Source organism: Bos grunniens, chromosome 6 (assembly GCF_055505025.1).
Source record: "Bos grunniens cultivar Pamir isolate PY7600 chromosome 6, Bosgru_T2T1.0, whole genome shotgun sequence".
Lineage (NCBI taxonomy): Eukaryota > Metazoa > Chordata > Mammalia > Artiodactyla > Bovidae > Bos > Bos grunniens.
The window spans coordinates 111,072,036-111,093,761 of record NC_141170.1 but is presented as its reverse complement, the minus strand read 5'-3'; the positions used below and the strand labels follow the sequence as shown (position 1 = coordinate 111,093,761).

General features: G+C 37.9%; 1 long non-coding RNA gene across 1 annotated transcript in view; it reads left to right on the top strand.

Annotated features, from left to right (window-relative positions):
* Window positions 1-21,726, top strand: part of LOC147371199 (uncharacterized) — a 228,230-nt gene that overhangs the window by 188,113 nt on the left and 18,391 nt on the right. The gene's annotated exons all lie outside the window — the stretch shown is intronic.

Below are 21,726 nucleotides of genomic sequence, written 5' to 3'. Positions count from 1 at the left end.
TTGGATGGTATCTCAAAAATGACAGAATGATCTCTGTTCGTTTCCAAGGCAAACCATTCAATATCATGGTAATCCAAGTCTATGCCCCAACTAGTAATGCTGAGGAAGCTGAAGTTGAATGGTTCTATGAAGACTTACAAGATCTTTTAGAACTAACACCCCCAAAAGATGTCCTTTTCATTATAGGGGACTGAAATGCAAAGTACAAAGTCAAGAAAAACCTGGAGTAACAGACAAATTTGGCCTTGGAGTACAGAATGAAACAGGGCAAAGGCTAATAGAGTTTTGCAAGAAAACACACTGGTCGTAGCAAACACCCTCTTCCAAAAACACAAGAGAAGACTCTACATGTGGATATCACCAGATGGTCAACACTGAAATCAGATTGATTATATTCTTTACAGCCAAAGATGGAGAATCTCTATATAGTCAGCAAAAACAAGATGGGGAGCTGACTGTGGCTCAGATCATGAACGCCTTATTGCCAAATTCAGACTTAAACTGAAGAAAGAAGGGAAAACCACTAGACCATTGAAGTATGACCTACCTAAATGAAATCCCTTATAATTATACAGTGGAAGTGAAAAATAGATTGAAAGGACTAGATCTGATAGACAGAGTGCCTGATGAACTATGGACAGAGGTTCTTGACATTGTGCAGAAGATGGGATCAAGATCATCCCCAAGAAAAAGAAGTGTAAAAAGCAAAATGGTTGTCTGAGGAGGCCTTACAAATAGCTGTGAAAAGAAGAGAAGCAAAAACTAAAAGAGAAAAGGAAAGATATATCCATTTGAATACAGAGTTCCAAATAGCAAGGAGAGATAAGAAAGTCTTCCTCAGTGATCAGTGCGAAGAAATAGAGGAAAACAATAAAATGGGAAAGACTGGAGATATCTTCAAGAAAATTAGAGATACCAAGGGAATATTTCATGCAAAGATGGGCTCGATAAAGGACAGAAATGGTATGGACCTAACAGAAGCAGAAGATATTAAGAAGAGGTAGCAGGAATACACAGAAGTATACAAAAAAGATCTTCACGACCAAGATATTCACGATGATATGATCACTCACCTAGAGCCAGACATCCTTGAATGTGAAGTCAAGTGGGCCTTAGAAAACATCACTACGAACAAAGCTAGTGGAAGTGATGGAATTCCAGTTGAGCTCTTCCAAATCCTGAAAGATGATGCTGTGAAAGTGCTGCACTCAATACGTTAGCAAATTTGGAAAACTCAGCAGTGGCCACAGGACTGGAAAAGGTCAGTTTTCATTCCAATCCCAAAGAAAGGCAATGCCAAAAAATGCTCACACTACCATAGAATTGCACTCATCTCACATGCTAGTAAAGTAATGCTCAAAATTCTCCAAGACAGGCTACAGCAATACGTGAACTGTGAACTTATAGATGTTCCAGCTGGTTTTAGAAAAGGCAGAGGAACAAGAGATCAAATTGCCAACATCTGCTGTATCATCAAAAAAGAAAGAGAGTTCCAGAAAAACATCTATTTCTGTTTCATTGACTATGCCAAAGCCTTTGACTGTGTGGATATTAATAAATTGTGGAAAATTCTTCAAGATATGGGAAACCAAACCACCTGACCTGCCTCTTGAGAAATCTGTATGCAGATGAGGAAGCAACAGTTAGAACTGGACCTGGAACAACAGACTGGTTCCAAATAGGAAAAGGAGTACGTCAAGGCTGTATATTGTCACCCTGCTTATTTAAGTTATATGCAGAGTACATCATGAGAAACACTGGGCTGGAAAAAGCACAAGCTGGAATCAAGATTTCCAGGAGAAATATCAATAATCTCAGATATGCAGATGACACCACCCTTATGGCAGAAAGTGAAGAAGAACTAAAGAGCCTCTTGATGAAAATGAAAGAGGAGAGTGAAAAAGTTGGCTTAAAGCACAACATTCAGAAAACTAAGATCTAGTCCCATCACTTCATGGGAAATAGATGGGGAAACAGTGGAAACAGTATCAGACTTTCTTCTTTTGGGCTCCAAATTCACTGTAGATGGTGATTGCAGCCATGAAATTAAAAGATACTTGCTCCTTGGAAGAAAAGTTATGACCAACCTAATCAGCATATTAAAAAGCAGAGACATCAGTTTGCCAACAAAGGTCCATCTAGTCAAGCTATGGTTTTTCCAGTAGTCATGTATGGCTGTGAGAGTTGGACTATAAAGAACGCTGAGTGTGGAAGAATTGGTGGTTTTGAATTGTGGTGTTGGAAAAGACTCTTGAGAGTCCCTTGGACTGCAAGGGGATCCAAGCAGTTCGTCCTAAAGGAAATCAGTCCTCAGTATTCGTTGGAGGGACTGATGCTGAAACTCCAATACTTTGGCCCCCCGATGTGAAGAACTGACTCATTTGAAAGAACCCTGATACTGGGAAAGATTGAAGACAGGAGGAGAAGGGGACAACAGAGGATGAGATGGTTGGATGGCATCAGCAACTCAATGGACATGAATTTGAGTAAATTCTAGGAGTTGGTGATGGACAGGGAGGCCTGGTGTGCTGCGGTTCGTAGGGTCACAATGAGTTGGATATGACTAAATGACTGAACTGAACTTAACTGGTCATCTGTATGTCTTCTTTGGAGACATGCCTATTTTGAATCTCTGCCTGTTTTTTAATTGACTTGCTTTTTTGTTTGTTTCATTTTTGCTATTGAATTGTTTGTTTTGTTTTTGTGAAGAACTATCTTAATGTCTCCCCACCTGACTATCTTAATGTCTCCCCACTATTTATGTGACCTACATAAATAGTGGTTATTTGATCACAAGTGAGATTGTTAGAAATGAAGTGGGATACTGATTTTGAGAGGAATCAGTGATGTTTGGTGGTGGTGAAATGGTTGAAGTTTATTAGAAATGCCTAATGATTATAAACACAGGATCTGTTGAGTAAAGCTGATATTCAGAAACTGGAGTGCCTGAGTCTAAATTCCAAATTCAGAGATCAAAGGCAGGAATAAACATGTGGGAAAATCTGGAATGGGATGGGGCCAGAATTGGTACTGATTGCAAACAGAAAAGAAGACAATTTAAAAAAGTATAAGCACCATGTTTCAAGATTGCCTTTATTACCAAATGGAAGTCTGGAACCAGATTCTCTGGGTAGAAATTCTGACTCTCCTATTTACTATATCTGTGACACAGTCAGCTTAATTAATCCTTTAGAGTATTTGTTTCCTCTTATAAAAAATGCAAAAATTACACTAATAATCATCTAGGACTATTTTTTGAATTAAGTGAATTAATACATATAAAGTACCTAAAACATTAGCATGTACCTAAAAGATAGTAATTTGATAGTATTGTTGGTATTGTTTTTATTAAACAAAATTAAGTCAAGCAATTAACGTTGTAGGTACTATGTTTCTAATATTTCCAACATCCCTGACATACGTATGTTATTCCTGTTTTTACAGATGGGGAAGCTAATTTTCAGAGGGGAAAATGACATCTCTAAGGTTTCAAAGCTTTAAGAAAAAGGTGTGAGCTAAAAATAAGATATCTCTGACTTCCCAGATGATATATAATTTTATTTTCACTACTTCACAAGTTATGTAACATAAGAAGTCTCTCTAAAGACCATGTAATTTTAGATGAAAGATAAAGTAATTCTTTTTTAATAAACGGAAGAGTTGAGTATGGTTTTTAAAAATAATTTCAGTGCATTTTAATTTGGTCTTGACGACACATGTGTTTTAGCCAGCACTAATGAAACAAAGCTAGAAATAAAGAAAGAGTGGGATTTTAAAAGCCTAAATTATGAAGAAAACCTCACATTGCAGATGTATCTTGCACATTGGTATGCAGGCATGGTAATGACATATATTAAGTTAAGTATGAGTTATTGTGTGTGACTAGAGCATGGAATGAATGAGGCATCAATTGGACGTGAGAGTAGACAGGTATTTGAGGCTACATTATGAATAGTCTTAACTCTATACTGAGAATGCTGCTGCTGCTGCTAAGTCGCCTCGGTCGTGTCCAACTCTGTGTGACCCCATAGATGTCAGCCCACCAGGCTCCGTCGTCCCTAGGATTCTTCAGGCAAGAACACTGCAGTGGGTTGCCATTTCCTTCTCCAATGCATGAAAGTGAGAAGTGAAAGTGAAGTTGCTAAGTCATGTCTGACTCTTCACAACTCCATGGACTGAAGCCCACCAGGCTCCTCCGTCTATGGGATTTTATAGGCAAGAGTACAGGAGTGGGGTTCCATTGCCTTCTCCAATACTGAGAATAGAATAAACTATTATTAAACTACATACTATAGAATATGGGGAAAATTAAGATTTTTAAAAATAGAAGATGAATATGATAAAATAATATACTGAAACAGAGAACTCTGGTAGCAAGGTAAGTAGTATATTTGTTGTGAGAGAAAGTGGATAAAGGAGATCACAGACTCTACAAATAGTCATGATGATGAGGAAATACAAGGGATGGGATCCTTAGAGAAGTAATTTAAGAAAATAAGACTCAAAAGCTTTTTCTAATATTAAAAATTAAGAAAGGATAATTTGTGAGTGGCTGATTTTTAGCTGTGGCAACCAAGTAAATGATTATTTCTTTTTATATGGAAAGACAGGTGGAGAAGCAGGTTTTAGAGGGAAAATGAGGAATTCAGTTTTGAATTGGCAAAGTTGGAGATAGAGTGGGATATTTAGATAAAGCAGCTATTTGGAAATGTGTTTACACTCAGTACTAGAGGTGTAGACTTGAGGATTCTGATGATGCAATTGATAATTGAATTCATGTGAATCATAGATTATCGTGCATATGAAGATAGAAGGAAGACACTATAAATAGTAATAGATCTCTGGGAGACTCTAGTATTTACATAGCAGAAGGGGGCAACTTGTTGGTAAGGAAGATGAAGTATAATAAAAGATTTAGTCACGCTATGAAAAAGAAGTGAAACAGAAGATAAAGGAGCAGAAAGTTTTAAAGACAGAACGTCAGTTCAATTCAATTCAGTTGCACAGTTGTGTCCAGCTCTTTGCGACCCCATGGACTGCAGCATGCCAGGCTTCCCTGCCCATCACCAGCTCCCAGAGGTTGCTCAAACTCAATGTCCATCAGGTTGGTGATGCCATCCAGCCATCTTATTCTCTCCATCCCCTTCTTCCACCTTCAATCTTCCCCAGCATCAGGGTCTTTTCCAATGAGTCAGTTGTTTGTATCTGGTGACCAAGGTTTTGGAGTTTTAGTTTCAACATCAGTCCTTCCAGTGAATATTCAGAACTGATTCCCTTTAGGATTGACTGGTTTGATCTCCTTCTAGTCCAAGGGACTCTCAAGAGTCTTCTCCAACACCATAGTATGTCAGTTTCAGAAAAATCAGACTGTGGGGTCAAGAAAGATGAGGACATTAACAAGTTACTAGACTTCACACTTAAAAAACAATAGGATTTTCCCACAAGAACACTTTCAGTGGAATAATCAGAGGACAGGTAGATTGTGATGAGTGGAAGATTGAATGGCATAAGAAGAGTTGAGTAGGATAATGATAATTGATAGACAGATAAATATTGGAGAATCATGGTTTTCTTTGAGAAAAGAGCAAATGAAACCAATGTAAGTACAGTTTTGATATACCTTGAGGTGAAGAAGATGTTTGAAAATATTTGCTCCTGATGGTTTCTATTTCCTCATAGTATGAAACAAGGACATCTGCTGGGTAACTTTAGAAACTTAGGTTTGGAACACTCTGCTAGTAGTAGGTGATTAAAGAGCTGGAATATGTGGGATTGTTGTATTAATGTATTTTTTAAAACACAGTGAAAAAGTTGTATAAGAATATCAAATGTACGGCAGTATATTCTGAGTAGCCTGAGAGAAGGAACAAAGAAAATAGACAAATGGGTTGAGCCATGGTTGGAAATTGGCAAGGCAGATGTTTAAAGTCAAAGGATAAAAGGAAATGAATACAGGAAGATTCAAATAGATAAGAAAAACTGGGATCAGAAAGCTGATCAATGATATATTCCATATCATTGTCAGTGATCTGGTGTTGTAGGTGAGAAAATGGAGTTAAGTATACGGATAGGCTTGGGCTTTCCTGATAGTTCAGTTGGTAAAGAATCCGCCTGCAATGCAGGAGACCCCGGTTTGATTCCTGAATCAGCAACATCCGCTTGAGAAGGGATAGGCTACCCAATCTGGTATTCTTGGGCTTCCGTTGTGGCCCAGCTGGTAAAGAATCCATCCACAATGTGGGAGACCTGGGTTCTATCCCTGGTTTGGGAAGATCCCCTGGAGAAAGGGAAAGTCTACCCATTCCAGTATTCCGGCCTGGAGAATTCCATGGACTGTATGTATAGTCCATGGAATGGCAAAGAGTCGGACATGACTGAGAGACTTTCACTTTCATATGGATAGGAATTTGTCAGTCATCTCTTCCCTTTTACTCTTTGCATGCTATGATAAGAGGAGTAAGTATTTAAAATGTACTTTCCAAGAGTTGCGGAGAAGGCAATGGCACCCCACTCCAGTACTCTTGCCTGGAAAATCCCATGAACGGAGGAGCCTGGTAGGCTGCAGTCCATGGGGTCGCTAAGAGTCGGACATCACTGAGCGACTACACTTTCACTTTTCACTTTCCTGCATTGGAGAAGGAAATGGCAACCCACTCCAGTGTTCTTGCCTAGAGAATCCCAGGGACGGGGGAGCCTGGTGGGCTGCCGTCTATGGGGTTGAACAGAGTCGAATACGACTGAAGTGACTTAGCAGCAGCAGTTCCAAGTGTTGATGAAGTATGATTAAATTTTTTAAGGATATGACAGAATTGGCATAGTCTAAATGAAGAAATAGCATCTTAGACTTACATAGGAGCTAGATGAGACATTGGAAGTGAAGTATGTCGATTTTCTCCCTCTTGCCTGCCCAATGACCTTAGATAGATTTTACTTTTCTGAGCTTTAGTTTCTTCATTTGTATATTGTACATTTGTATAACACTTGGTGTACCTGCCTCAAAAGGTTCTTCGAATCATCACCATTACTTAAAGTTTACTTAAAACAGAATTACTTAGAGGATACCGCACTATGAGAGAAAAAAGGAGATGTAGTTCTAGAATTAGATAAATTTTGGAAACTCCAGTATGTTTTCTTCTTGGAGTGTTGAAGCTCCAAATGGACTTCAGTTTTATTTTTTTTTAATAAAAAGAAACTGATTTTATTTCGCTTATTGTTACACAGCTTTATTTAACAAGGCTATTTTAAATTAGGAAAGAAATTGTGTTTATTATCTTCAAAATTTGCACTAGAATTCTGCAGAGCACATCTTTTATTTTATATATTGCCCGAGTCCAGCTCCAGCAGCCAGGGATTCAACATGAAGAGATAAACAGTGTTGGCGATGAGACAGCCTCTCAGTTTTCTCGGACTGCCTATTTATTTCAAGTTTAAGAATCTCTTTTATACTTTTACAAAAACATTAGGTCAGAGGTTTGACATTTTCAGTTCCCCCTCACCCAGATTTATTATCTCCATAAATCATTGTTGGTCTGCAGAGTTCCTGCTTCAGAGATTCTCTCAGAATCAGCTTTACCATCTATTATCTATTTCCTCTTATGTGTCCTATAGTTAACTTGTGATTACATTGTAACTCATGCTACATTCCTCAGTTTATTTCTTATCTTTCTAAATCCTGTTTGCTCCTAATATCCTGAGCTCACTATCTCTTAAAAAGGCTTCTAGCTACAGTATCTCTAAAATTCCTAACCTCTATAAGCTATAGTAAAAATGCTAACATTACAACATTCCTTAAATCTTGAACTTCTAACTATTTTAATTATTTCTAAGCCCTAAATTCAGTAAACTCCTTTGCCATAAACATTTTCCTCACAAATAGGCTTCAGATAGCAATCCCTCCCATGGCCTCAAGCTATGGCCTATGTGCTCATCTTGGAACACTCTTTTGTAAAAGTCCTTGAACAAATGTCAATGATTAACTTCATGAATTATTCTCTGAGCACAGCTGCAGAAGGCTTTGTGCCTTCTCATGCTCCTCTCAAGAACAATAAACACCATAATATTCTTTTCAGTTAACTCAGCTGAAGAGAGGAAAGAACAAATCAGAATTACAAGGCCTAACTCCTCCATCCGGGTCCGTGCCTGTGGGACAAGGAGAGGGAATTGGGGCCATGCCTCCATTTTGTGAGTAATGTCTAATGCAGCTCCCAACGATATATATTCTGTTCAGTTCAGTTGCTCAGTCCTGTCCGACTCTTTGCAACCCGATGAATCGCAGCACGCCAGGCCTCCCTGTCCATCACCAGTTCCCGGAGTTCACTCAAACTCATGTCCATCGAGTCAGTGATGCGATCCAGCCATCTCATCCTCTGTCGTCCCTTTCTCCTCCTGCCCCCAATCCCTCCCAGCATCAGAGTCTTTTCCAATGAGTCAACCCTTTGCATGAGGTGGCCAAAGTATTGGAGTTTCAGCTTTAGCATCAGTCCTTCCAATGAACACCCAGGACTCATCTCCTTTACGATGGACTGGTTGGATCTCCTTGCAGTCCAAGGGACTTTCAAGAGTCTTCTCCAACACCACAGTTCAAAAGCATCAATTCTTTGGCGCTCAGCTTTCTTCACATTCCAACTCTCACATCCATACGTGATCACTGGAAAAACCATAGCCTTGACTAGACGGACCTTTGTTGGCAAAGTAATGTCTCTGCTTTTGAATATGATTTCTAGGTTAGTCATAAGTTTCCTGCAAAGGAGTAAGTGTCTTTTAATTTCATGGCTGCAGTCACCATCTGCATTGATTTTGGAGCCCCCAAAATAAAGTCTGACACTGTTTCCACTGTTTCCCCATCTATTTCCCATGAAGTGGTGGGACCGGATGCCATGATCTTCGTTTTCTGAATGTTGAGCTTTAAGCCAACTTTTTCAGTTTCCTCTTTCACTTTCGTCAAGAAGCTCTTTAGTTCCTCTTCACTTTCTGCCATAAGTGTGGTGTCATCTGCATATCTGAGGTTATTGATATTTCTCCTGGCAATCTTGATTCCAGCTTGTGCTTCTTCCAGCCCATCATTTCTCATGATGTACTCTGCATATAAGTTAAATCAGCAGGGTGACAATATACAGCCTTGACATACTCCTTTTCCTATTTGGAACCAGTCTGTTGTTCCATGTCCAGTTATAACTGTTGCTTCCTGACCTGCATATAGGTTTCTCAAGAGGTAGATCAGGTGGTCTGGTATTCCCATCTCTTTCAGAATTTTCCAGTTTATTGTGATCAACACAGTCAAAGGCTTTGGAATATTCAATAAATCAGAAATAGATGTTTTTCTAGAACTCTCTTGCTTTTTTGGTGATCCAGTGGATGTTGGCAATTTGATCTCTGGTTCCTCTGTCTTTTCTAAAACTAGTTTGAACATCTGGGAGTTCACGGTTCATGTATTGCTGCAGCCTGGCTTGGAGAATTTTGAGCATTGCTTTACTAGCATGTGAGATGAGTGCAATTGTGTGGTAGTTTGAGCATTCTTTGGCATTGCCTTTCTTTGGGATTGGAATGAAAACTGACCTTTTCCAGTCCTGTGGCCACTGCTGAGTTTTCCAAATTTGCTGGCATATTGAGTGCACCACTTTCACAGCATCATCTTTCAGGATTTGAAATAGCTCAACTGGAATTCTATCACCTCCACTAGCTTTGTTCATAGTGGTGTTTTCTAAGGCCCACTTGACTTCACATTCCAGGATGTCTGGCTCTAGGTGAGTGGTCACACCATCATGGTTATCTGGGTCGTGAAGCTTTTTTGTACAGTTCTTCTGTGTATTCTTGCCACCTCTTCTTAATATCTTCTGCTTCTGTTAGGTCCATAGCATTTGTGTCCTTTATCAAGCCCATCTTTTCGTGAAATATTCCCTTGGTATCTCTAATTTTCTTGAAGTGATCTCTAGTCTTTCCCATTCTGTTGTTTTCCTCTATTTCTTTGCATAGATCGCTGAGGAAGGCTTCCTTATCTCTTCTTGCTATTCTTTGGAACTCTGCATTCAAATGCTTATATCTCTCCTTTTCTCCTTTGCTTTTCATTTCTCTTCTTTTCAGAGCTATTTGTAAGGCCTCCTCAGACAGCCATTGTGCTTTATGCATTTCTTTTCCATGAGGATGGTCTTGATCCCTGTCTCCTGTACAATGTCATGAACCTCAATCCATAGTTCATCAGACACTCTACTATATATCTATATCTATATACACACATATATATTATCTTTAATTTTTTTTTTTTTCACCAGAACTGTTAGGTAAGCTACATCAGAAAATATGTTGCACATATGGCCAGAATATTGGCAATATTTGCCCAGGTTTTTTTTTCCAGAGTTCTATTGCTTAATTTATAAGTGTAAACAATCACATTATACTTGAAACATATATTCAATTGGGCTCAATCACCATTTTAGACAAATATTATTATTTCTCTAGTGGTCATTGATTTCTTAGTCACAAAAACCTCTGAATGTAAATATGAAATTTTAATTTATTTTATTTGACTTTCTTTGATAATATTTTTGTTTAAAATTTTTTTCATTCTTATTCATAAAAGCTATTGGTCTATAGGTTCCCTTTCTTAATACATCTTCATCAGATTTTTATATGAAGATTTTAGGGATTCTGAAGATGAGTTAAAAATTACTCCTTTTTCTATTTTCTGGAAGACTTTCTGTATGGTGTTATGTAAATATTTGGGAGAATTTTCTGGTAAGGAAATTTGGGTCTCAGGATTTTGGAAAGATGACTTAAGTAGATATGTAACAGTTACTGAATCACTTATATTTTCTCTATTCATTTTTTGGTAAACCATTTATCTAGAAAATTTTCTGGTTAATGTAAAAATTTAAATTAATTGACATATAGGTATAAGTATAGATAATACCGGGAGAAGGCAATGGTACCCTACTACAGTACTCTTGCCTGGAAAATCCTATGGACGGAGGAGCCTGGTGGGCTGCAGTCCATGGGGTCTCTAAGAGTCGGACACGACTGAGTGACTTCACTTTCACTTTTCACTTTCATGCATTGGAGGAGGAAATGGCAACCCACTCTAGTGTTCTTGCCTGGAGAATCCCAGGGATGGTGGGGCCTGGTGGGCTGCCATCTATGGGGTCACACAGAGTCAGATATGACTGAAGTGACTTAGCAGCAGCAGCAGCATAGATAATACCAACAGTTTTTAATTTTATTTACTGTACATTTGCTTTTTAAAAATTACTTTGTTTTTACTTTATATTTTATTCTATTTTTATTTTAGTTTAATTTCTATTCATTTTCTAACTTCTAGACATGGATACGTAGATCATGATTTTATTTTTGTGTGTGTAATACATAGATTCAAGATCATACTGCTTTTCAGAGTAGATCTGCAATTTGTGTCATATGTGGCTTGGATGAACAGAGGCATAATAAAAACAAGTAGAGTGAAGTAAGCCAGAAGGAAAAACATAAATACAGTATACTAACGCATATATATGGAATTTAGAAAGATGGTAACAATAACCCGGTGTACGAGACAGCAAAAGAGACACTGATGTATAGAACAGTCTTATGGACTCTGTGGGAGAGGGAGAGGGTGGGAAGATTTGGGAGAATGGCAATGAAACATGTAAAATATCATGTAGGAAACGAGTTGCCTGTCCAGGTTCGATGCACGATGCTGGATGCTTGGGGCTGGTGCACTGGGACGGCCCAGAGGGATGGTATGGGGAGGGAGGAGGGAGGAGGGTTCGGGATGGGGAACACATGTATACCTGTGGCGGATTCATTTTGATATTTGGCAAAACTAATACAATTATGTAAAGTTTAAAAATAAAATAAAATTAGAAAAAAAAAAAAAAAAACAAGTAGAAGTTTTGTATTACACGCGGGTATAAAGTCCTTAAGCAAATGTCAATGTGGCAGATATTTTACTTGTTTTTCTATGCTTCAGAGAAATTTATTTTATGATCAGACAAGTGTGAGCAAGAGTCTCTCAGGGAAAATTTTATATGATAGGGCCATATAAAGAGTAGACCATTATTCTACAATGGCATCATTTTGTGTATATGTCAGAACTAAACATAGAATGACTGTGTTAATTTTGTAGAAAGTTTTAAAAAGTTTTTATTTTTCATTCCCACAAGGAAAAGACTAAAAAAAAAAAAAAAAAAAAAAAGCCTTCTTAGTCCCAGGCTGAAAACTTTGATAACTCATAACAATCTATATTAAGTGAAATGAATTAGGAAATCCTAAATTTCACATACCATTATTCAGTAAGTTGTACATGTCTTTGAAAATAAATGTGAACTTTTTAATTGTCAGAATAGTTATTTTCTAATGAAAAATTTCTAGTCTTTTTCTGTGAATGGGGAAAGAAGGTATTGTAATATTTTCCATAGACTTTGTGCATATGCATCTCAGTGATGTCAAAAAATGCCTGGACAGTTTGGACTGAATCAAGAGAGGAAGAGCATAGTATCAGTTTGACTTTTAGAAGTTGTATTCCTGTTGTTAGGATAGCCATATGAACCATCTGCTTTCCCCTCTATCTCCTCAAGTTTCTCACTGACCTGGCTAATTCCACGAAGCAGACTTCTTTTGACTTCCTCTCCACTGCCTAACATCTCTCTTTTGTATGAGCTCCTTGCACAGCTCAGTCCTACATGTGTAGATGCTTGTCTGGGACAGTGCTTGCTTTAATTTCAAGCCACTAGGCTTCAGCAATATGTGAACCGTGAACTTCCTGATGTTAAAGCTGGTTTTAGAAAAGGCAGAGGAACCAGAGATCAAATTGCCAACACCCGCTGGATCATGGAAAAAGCAAGAGAGTTCCAGAAAAACATCTATTTTTGCTTTATTGACTATGCCAAAGTCTTTGACTGTGCGGATCACAATAAACTGTGGAAAATTCTGAAAGAGATGGGAATACCTGATCTGCCTCTTGAGAAATTTGTATGCAGGTCAGGAAGCAACAGTTAGAACTGGACATGGAACAGTGGACTGGTTCAAAATAGGAAAAGGAGTACGTCAAGGCTGTATATTGTCACCCTGCTTATTTAACTTCTATGCAGAGTACATCATGAGAAACGCTGGACTGGAAGAACACAAGCTGGAATCAAGATTGCTGGGAGAATCAATCACCTCAGATATGCAGATGACACCACCCTTATGGAAGAAAGTGAAGAGGAACTAAAAAGCCTCTTGATGAAAGTGAAAGAGGAGAGTGAAAAAGTTGGCTTAAAGCTCAGCATTCAGAAAACAAAGATCATGGCATCCGGTCCCATCACTTCATGGGAAATAGATGGGGAACCAGTGGAAACAGTGTCAGACTTTATTTTTTTGGGCTCCAAAATCACTGTAGATGGTGACTGCAGCCATGAAATTAAAAGATGCTTACTCCTTGGAAGGAAAGTATGACCAACCTAGATAGCATATTCAAAAGCAGAGACATTACTTTGCCAACAAAGATTCATCTAGTCAAGGCTATGGTTTTTCCTGTGGTCATGTATGGATGTGAGAGTTGGACTGTGAAGAAGGCTAAGTGCCGAAGAATTGATGCTTTTGAATTGTGGTGTTGGAGAAGACTCTTGAAAGTCCCTTGGACTGCAAGGAGATCCAACCAGTCCATTCTGAAGGAGATCAGCCCTGGGATTTCTTTGGAAGGAATGATGTTAAAGCTGAAACTCCAGTACTTTGGCTACCTCATGCGAAGAGTTGACTCATTGGAAAAGACTCTGATGCTGGGAGAGATTGGGAGCAGGAGGAGAAGGGGATAACAGAGGATGAGATGGCCGGATGGCATCACTGACTCAATGGATGTTAGTCTGGGTGAACTCTGGGAGTTGGTGATGGACAGGGAGGCCTGGCGTGCTGCGATTCATGGGGTCACAAAGAGTTGGACACGACTGAGCAACTGAACTGAACTGAACTGAGGCTTTATAGTTTTAATTTCCTTTAGAAGTATTTTGGATTTATTAATTATATTACATATTATAATTACTCTAAAGTCCATTCTTTATTATTTCACTGTTAATATAACTAATTTGTTGTAGCTCAAACAAATCGCAGGCCTGGATCTCAAAATGTGACTGTCATATAGAAAGAATAAGTCAGCAAGACCAAATGCTGCACCAAGTCTCTTAGGACGCTCCTGTGTTTCAGATGTGTTAATGGAACCATCCAGGTGGAAACCTGAGGTGTCACATCTGGGTTCCTCCCAAGGGACTACCTGAATTCTCTTTCCTGGAATACTGAATTGCTTTCTAAAGTTGCATTAAAGCAGCAACAACAACAACAAACTTGAGTGTATCCTTTCTTGAAGGGTTATACTTTTATAAGTAAACTATTTCATTCTTCCAGATCACATCTAAAATTATTTGAAATAATAGGTTATTTATAGAAATATATTATTATAGAAACAATTGCATAGATTAAAACCGTAAAAATAGATGTCTATTTTTGTTTCAAGAAACTGATAATTTTTTTTCCAGTTAAAGCAGACAGAAGGACCATTCTTGTGGATTATGGAAAAATTTATTTCTGACACAAAGGGAGTCTTTTGACTGCTTACATTAAAAAGAAAAATCAAATGCAGAATTTGTTTGTTGTAGGCTTCTTGGTTCTCTCTTCCGGAGGGACAAAAGTGGGATATTTAAGTCTGAAAGTGGTAAGCTGTGTAAAATCTCAGATATTTTATTTGAATCTAAATAGCTTCAAAAATGAAGAGAAAGATTTTTATATCCACAAGTTAGGACCTCAGTGATATATATTTATTTCACATGATGACAGGGGCATCCTTAATACTAAATAATTATAATCAGCTATATTTTAGAATGTCAAATGGATCAGTAGTTTGGCTAAAAATAATCAGTTATAAACTAAGTGAACAGAGTTAGCAAGAAGAGCTCTTTGTATCATTAGGTTCCATACATATTGAATATTTTCCCACTATTGAATATATGGTTGAAGCATAGCTATTAAAGTATTTGATATTTGGTAACAGAAGTATACATTTCAGATGAAAATACTCTTAAAAGTTCTTTTTTAATATATATATATATATTTTTGGTTTTAACTTTTTTAAAATATAAATTTATTTTAATTGGAGGTTAATATTGTATTGGTTTTGCCATACATCAACATGAATCTGCTACAGTTGTACATGTGTTCCCCATCCTGAACCCCCGTCCCACCTCCCTCCCCGTATCATCCCTCTGGGTCATCCCAGTGCACCAGCCCCAAGCAACCAGTATCATGCATCGAACTTGGACTGGCAATTTGTCACAGTCTTTTTCAAATTATCAATAACATATCCATTTTATCTTATTATCAGTTCTATTTTACATATGAGGAAATTCACACTTGGAAGACATAAGTAAGTTGTCCAGTTTGTAAATGATTAAGCCTAGATTCAAATCTATGCAGCATGTTGAATGGATCAATACTCTTAATTGCCATACAACATTTATTTAAGCAACCAATAATAGAAATATTATTTTCACTTCTTGGAGTGAGGAAACATCAGAAAAAATAAGATTTGAAGGTCAAGAAGCTAGCAGAAATGGGGATTGAATTAGTTCTATCTGAATCTAGAGCTTGCCCCTCAAATCCTGTAATTCTTCAGTATCTTTTTCTCCATACATCTCTCTCCATTTCTTTTGCAAGTACGTAAGAAAGAAAATGTGCTGTGCTCAGTTGTTCAGTCATGTCCAACTCTTTACAACACACAGACGATAGCTCACCAGGTTCCTCTGTCCATGGAATTCTCCAGGCGAGAATACTGGAGGAGTGGGTTGCCATTTCCTACACCAAGGGATCTTCTTGATCCAGGGATAGAACCCATGTCTCCTGCTTGGTAGGGGGAATTCTTTACCACTGCACCATCTGGGAAACCCCAAGAAAATAAATTATAGCAAAATGACAATAGTAGTTATCTCTGAACTGGCTGGATCAATTAAATGAATATTTTCTCATTTATTCTTGAGCACTTAAATTACTACAAATATTTTTATTGAAGCAAAAATACTAGAGCCTCAATGAATAATCTTATCTTGATAGATTGGTGGGTTTGATCTAGGGAGATAAATAATTGGCCAGTGTGCATAAAAGATCTATAACTCTTTAAGTAATGGTTAAGAATGATCATCAAATAACACATTACTATTCACTCTAGCAGTAACAGGACATATTCCCAGCCTAAATATATTGGATTCCAACTGCATAGCAATATAGTCTAATAATCATAAAAGTATTGGCCATTCTTGTATTAGAATAAATGGACTGTTGGAAGTGTGAACTGAGGAAATGGGAAAAATTCAGGTTAGTAAGTAGTATAGTGGAAAGACTGAAGACCTAGCAGATTTGTTAGGTATTAAAGAAGGCTATTTTAAGAAGAAAAATGTATATATTTTTTCAATTCTGATTTGAACAAACCAATCATAAAAACAAATTAGGGAAACTTGAAACTTGTTAGATGTGTATCAAATGATATTAAGGAATTATGTTTATTTTACTTATGTGTGATCATGATATTTTGGAAATACCTACTTACAGTGGAATGCTGCAATGTGTATGAAAGTGAAAGTGAAGTCGTTCAGTCCTGTCCAACTCTTTGTGACCCCATGGACTGTAGCCTACCAGGCTCCTCCACCCACGGAATTTTCCAGGCAAGAGTACTGGAGTGGGTTGCCATTTCCTTCTCCAGATGATCTTCACGACCTGGATCAAACCCGGGTATCCTGCATTGCAGGCAGTTGCTTTACCATCTGAGCCATCAGGGAAGCAATGTGTATGGTTTACTTAAAAATAACTTGTTGAGAGAGATGTCAATGGCTGCTTATATATATGGGAACATAATATTATTGTGTCTCTATTTTTATGAGTTGATATAATTCTAATAAAGTTAAGAAAAGAAAAAGGAAAAAGATAGTAACTTAATTAGCGGTGAACTTGGGTGATGGAAAGGACTTTAATAGAGATTCAGTTCAGTTCAGTCGCTCAGTCATGTCCAACTCTTCGCGACCCCATGAATTGCAGTACGCCAGGCCTCCCTGTCCATCAGCAACTCCCGGAGTTCACTCAAACTCATGTCCATCGAGTCGGTGATGCCATCCAGCCATCTCATCCTCTATCGTCTCCTTTTCCTCCTGCCCCTAGTCCCTCCCAGCATCAGAGTCTTTTCCAATGAGTCAGCTCTTCACATGAGGTGGCCAAAGTACTGGAGTTTCAGCTTTAGCATCATTCTTTCCAAAGAACACCCAGGACTGATCTCCTTTAGAGTGGACTGGTTGGATCTCCTTGTAGTCCAAGGGATTCTAAAGAGTCTTCTCCAGCACCACAGTTCAAAAGCATCAATTTTTCAGCGCTCAGCTTTCTTCACATTCCAACTCTCACATCCCTACGTGACTGCTGGAGAAACCATAGCCTTGACAAGATGAACCTTTGTTGGCAAAGTAATGTCTCTGCTTTTGAATATGCTATCTAGGTTGGTCATAACTTTCCTTCCAAGGAGTAAGCGTCTTTTAATTTTATGGCTGCAGTCACCATCTGCAGTGATTTTGGAGCCCAGAAATATGAAGTCTGACACTGTTTCCACTGTTTCCCCATCTATTTCCCATGAAGTGATGGGACCAGATGCCATGATCTTCGTTTTCTGAATGTTGAGCTTTAAGCCAACTTTTTCACTCTCCACTTTCACCTTCATCAAGAGGCTTTTTAGTTCCTCTTCACTTTCTGCCATAAGGGTGGTGTCATCTGCATATCTGAGGTTATTGATATTTCTCCTGGAAATCTTGATTCCACCTTGTGTTTCCTCCAGCCCAGAGTATCTCATGATGTACTCTGCATATAAGTTAAATAAGCAGGGTGACAGTATACAGCATTGACATACTCATTTTCCTATTTGGAACCAGTCTGTTGTTCCATGTCCAGTTATAACTGTTGCTTCCTGACCTGCATATAGGTTTCTCAAGAGGCAGGTCAGGTGGTCTGGTATTCCCATCTCTTTCAGAATTTTCCACAGTTTATTGTGATCCACATGGTCAAAGGCTTTGGCATAGTCAATAAAGCAGAAATAGATGTTTTTCTGGAACTCTCTTGCTTATTCCATGATCCAGCGGATGTTGGCAATTTGATCTCTGGTTCCTCTGCCTTTTCTAAAACCAGTTTGAATATCAGAAAGTTCACAGTTCACATATTGCTGAAGCCTGGTTTGGAGAATTTTCAGCATTACTTTATCAGCGTGTGAGATGAGTGCAATTGTGCAGTAGTTTGAGCATTCTTTGGTATTGCCTTTCTTTGGGATTGGAATGAAAACTGATCTTTTTGAGTCCTGTGGCCACTGCTGAGTTTTCCAAATTTGCTGGCATATAGAGTGCAGCACTTTCACAGCATCATCCTTCAGGATTTGAAATAGCTCAACTGGAATTCCATCACCTCTACAAGCTTTGTTCATAGTGATGCTTTCTAAGCCCACTTGACTTCACATTCTAGGATGTCTGGCTCTAGGTGAGTGATCACACCATCGTGATTATATGAATCATGAAGATCTTTTTTGTGCAGTTCTTCTGTGTATTCCTGCCACCTCTTCTTAATGTCTTCGCTTCTGTTAGGTCCATACCATTTCTGTCCTTTATCGAGCCCAGCTTTGCATGAAATGTTCCCTATCTCTAATTTTCTTGAAGAGATCTCTAGTCTTTCCCATTCTGTTGTTTTCCTCTATTTCTTTGCATTGATTGCTGAGGAAGCCTTTCTTATCTCTCTTTCCTATTCTTTGGAACTCTGCATTCAGATGCTTATATCTTTCCTTTTCTCCTTTGCTTTTCACTTCTCTTCTTTTCACAGCTATTTGTAAGGCCTCCTCAGACAGCCATTTTGCTGTTTTGCATTTCTTTTCCATGGGGATGTTCTTGATCCCTGTCTCCTGTACAATGTCATAAACTTCTGTCCATAGTTCATCAGGCACTCTATCTATGAGATCTAGGCCCTTAAATCTATTTCTCACTTCCACTGTATAATCATAAAGGATTTGATTTAGGTCATACCTGAATGGTCTAGTGGTTTTCCCTACTTTCTTCAAATTAAGTCTGAATTTGGCAATAAGGAGTTCATGATCTGAGCCACAGTCAGCTCCTGGTCTTGTTTTTGCTGACTGTATAGAGCTTCTCCATCTTTGGCTGCAAAGAATATAATCAATCTGATTTCGGTGTTGACCATCTGGTGATGTCCATGTGTAGAGTCTTCTCTTGTGTTGTTGGAAGAAGGTTTTTGCTATGACCAGTGCATTCTCTTGGCAAAACTCTATTAGCCTTTGACCTGCTTCATTCTGTATTCTAAGGCCAAATTTGCCTGTTACCCCAGGTGTTTCTTGACTTCCTCCTTTTGCATTCCAGTTCCTATAATGAAAAGGACATCTTTTTTGGGTGTTAATTCTAGAAGGTCTTGTAGGTATTCAGGTAGTTAGAATTGGAAAAATGAGTCCAGAATGGCAGTGGCTAAAAGACAAAGAAGAGAAAGCCCTCAAAAATAGAACAAAGAAAGGTCAGAGGACCTGAGTGAGAACCTCAGGTAAAACAAACAGCCCTCCTTGCTAGCCCAATTTACACAGGGCAGGCTCAGGGGAAGGACAAAAAAACATGTAAAAAAAGAGGAGCCAAAATTGAGCTGGGGTTTTCTCTTCTCTTTGCATCTTTTGGATCGACCTGTCCTCATGCCTCAAGGATGTATTTTCCTTTGCTTTCTAAATAAAACAGCTGTAACATGGAACTGTAACACTGGTCCATCTGAGCAAATTACATGGGGCTGTAACACGGGTCCATCTGTCACTTCAAATTTTTGTTGTGACGAGACAGAACTGAGGAAATTACAAACTCCCCTGACAATACTAATATGATTCTTGCTCACACATATGTACAAAGACTTAGAAAACAAACTTTTCCAATTTTAAGGCTTGGCATGTGCTTATTGTGAGAAGTGGGAAAGTGACAGATGTGGAGGACATTTCTGAGGAGTCCAACTGGTCCACAGGCTAGTGCAACCGTGTCTGATTAGGCTGACAGTTCTGACTGTTCTTTTCTACTTGAGCCTGGGGGTTCTCTAATTGCTTTTCATATCACTTAGCAGTTAATGGTGCCATTGTCTTTGGGCAACCCATGTGCAGATCGAGATTTGCTGGCAGAATCCAACTTTGGGAAGATGTAGTGAGAATAACTGAAGTGACTATTAATAGATAAAGTCCTCAAGCAATGACTGTGAGACTAGAAAGTCAGGAGGCTGTGATTCTTTTGCAAACAACTACCTTTCATGAGGTCTGTCAAGGAAACTGGAGGTGTAATTAAAATAAGCTCCTTGAAAAATTATTTATATTTCAACTATGATTAGTAAATCTATTTCTTTGCCTTTCTATAGTCTGATATTTGTTAAAACTATATTCTGGAAGATTATTGTCTTTAAGATCTTTTACTTATTCCTTCACCCCATCAAAGTGCTCATAATATTAAAAAAAAGCATATAAACTTATTAAGACAACACTATTTGCCATTCTATTTAAAGTTATAAAAGTGAACCATTCGGAATCAAGATAATTCCCCTCTACCCCTATAACTTTTGCTCATTCATTAAAAATGTGCTTCAGGCTAGATCTTGGATTGAAATAATTAATTCAACTTCTAAATCAGTGGAACATTCAATGTCACTGGCCACTTTTAGGTTTTATCAGTGTAAGACATGATTAAAAAGAAATCTGTGGTTTAGGAGCTCCAAGTTATTATATTAACAGAAAAAATTAAAGCCAGTGGTTTTATTTAAATATACTAGCTTAAGAGAATTTGAAAACCTAAGGAAGGAAAATACAATGTCAATTTTACTCTTTAGATAGGAGTAGTTTGTGTTGACTGGAAGTCAAAAACGGTCAGTCTCAGAGTTAATCAAATGCATAAACACTTTTCTAAATGGATTTATATATTGTTTCATATATTATCTAAAAAATTTTCTTTTGCAGCAATTTATATGACTGAATATTAACATAATTTTTACCTAGACAAAAAACTTACATACTACAAATGCAATCACAAGCATTTAGTGACAGGAAACAACAATATTTTGAAGCAATCATCAATCTGATATGGTTAGAGGGTCTCCTAAAGAGCCAATTAATTACTTATCAAATAGCCTCTAAATAATAATGAAAATGAAATATTAAACACAAGATTAAGAAAGTGCAAATAAATTGGATTAAGAAGTGTTGGGAGAAGTAAAAGTGGACAGATTCATACATTTTGCCTATTATTATGTATCATTCTACTTTTTTATTTCTTTCTTTTCATGAAAAAAGTATGAAAAGCTAGTAGATCGACTATGTGAAGATGATGAAGCACTTCTTCCTTAACAGTTATGTAGTGAGTTGATTTTTCTCCAATATTCAAATTTTTATGGGTTTCTCATTATTTAAAAACAAATGATGAGACTAAGGCTTAGTGATCATTGAAGATTTGGGGTCTCTGGGATTTTGGGCAAGTGGGCAATGTGTAAAGCTTTAAGAATGTGATTGGACACATTCTTATTCAATCTACAAGACCAGAATTTTTTTTATTTAAATTTATTTATTTTAATTGGAGGCTAATTACTTTACAATATTGTATTGGTTCTGCCACACATCAACATGAATCTGCCATGGGCGTACACGTGTTCCCCATCCTGAACCCCCCTCCCACCTCCATCCCTGTA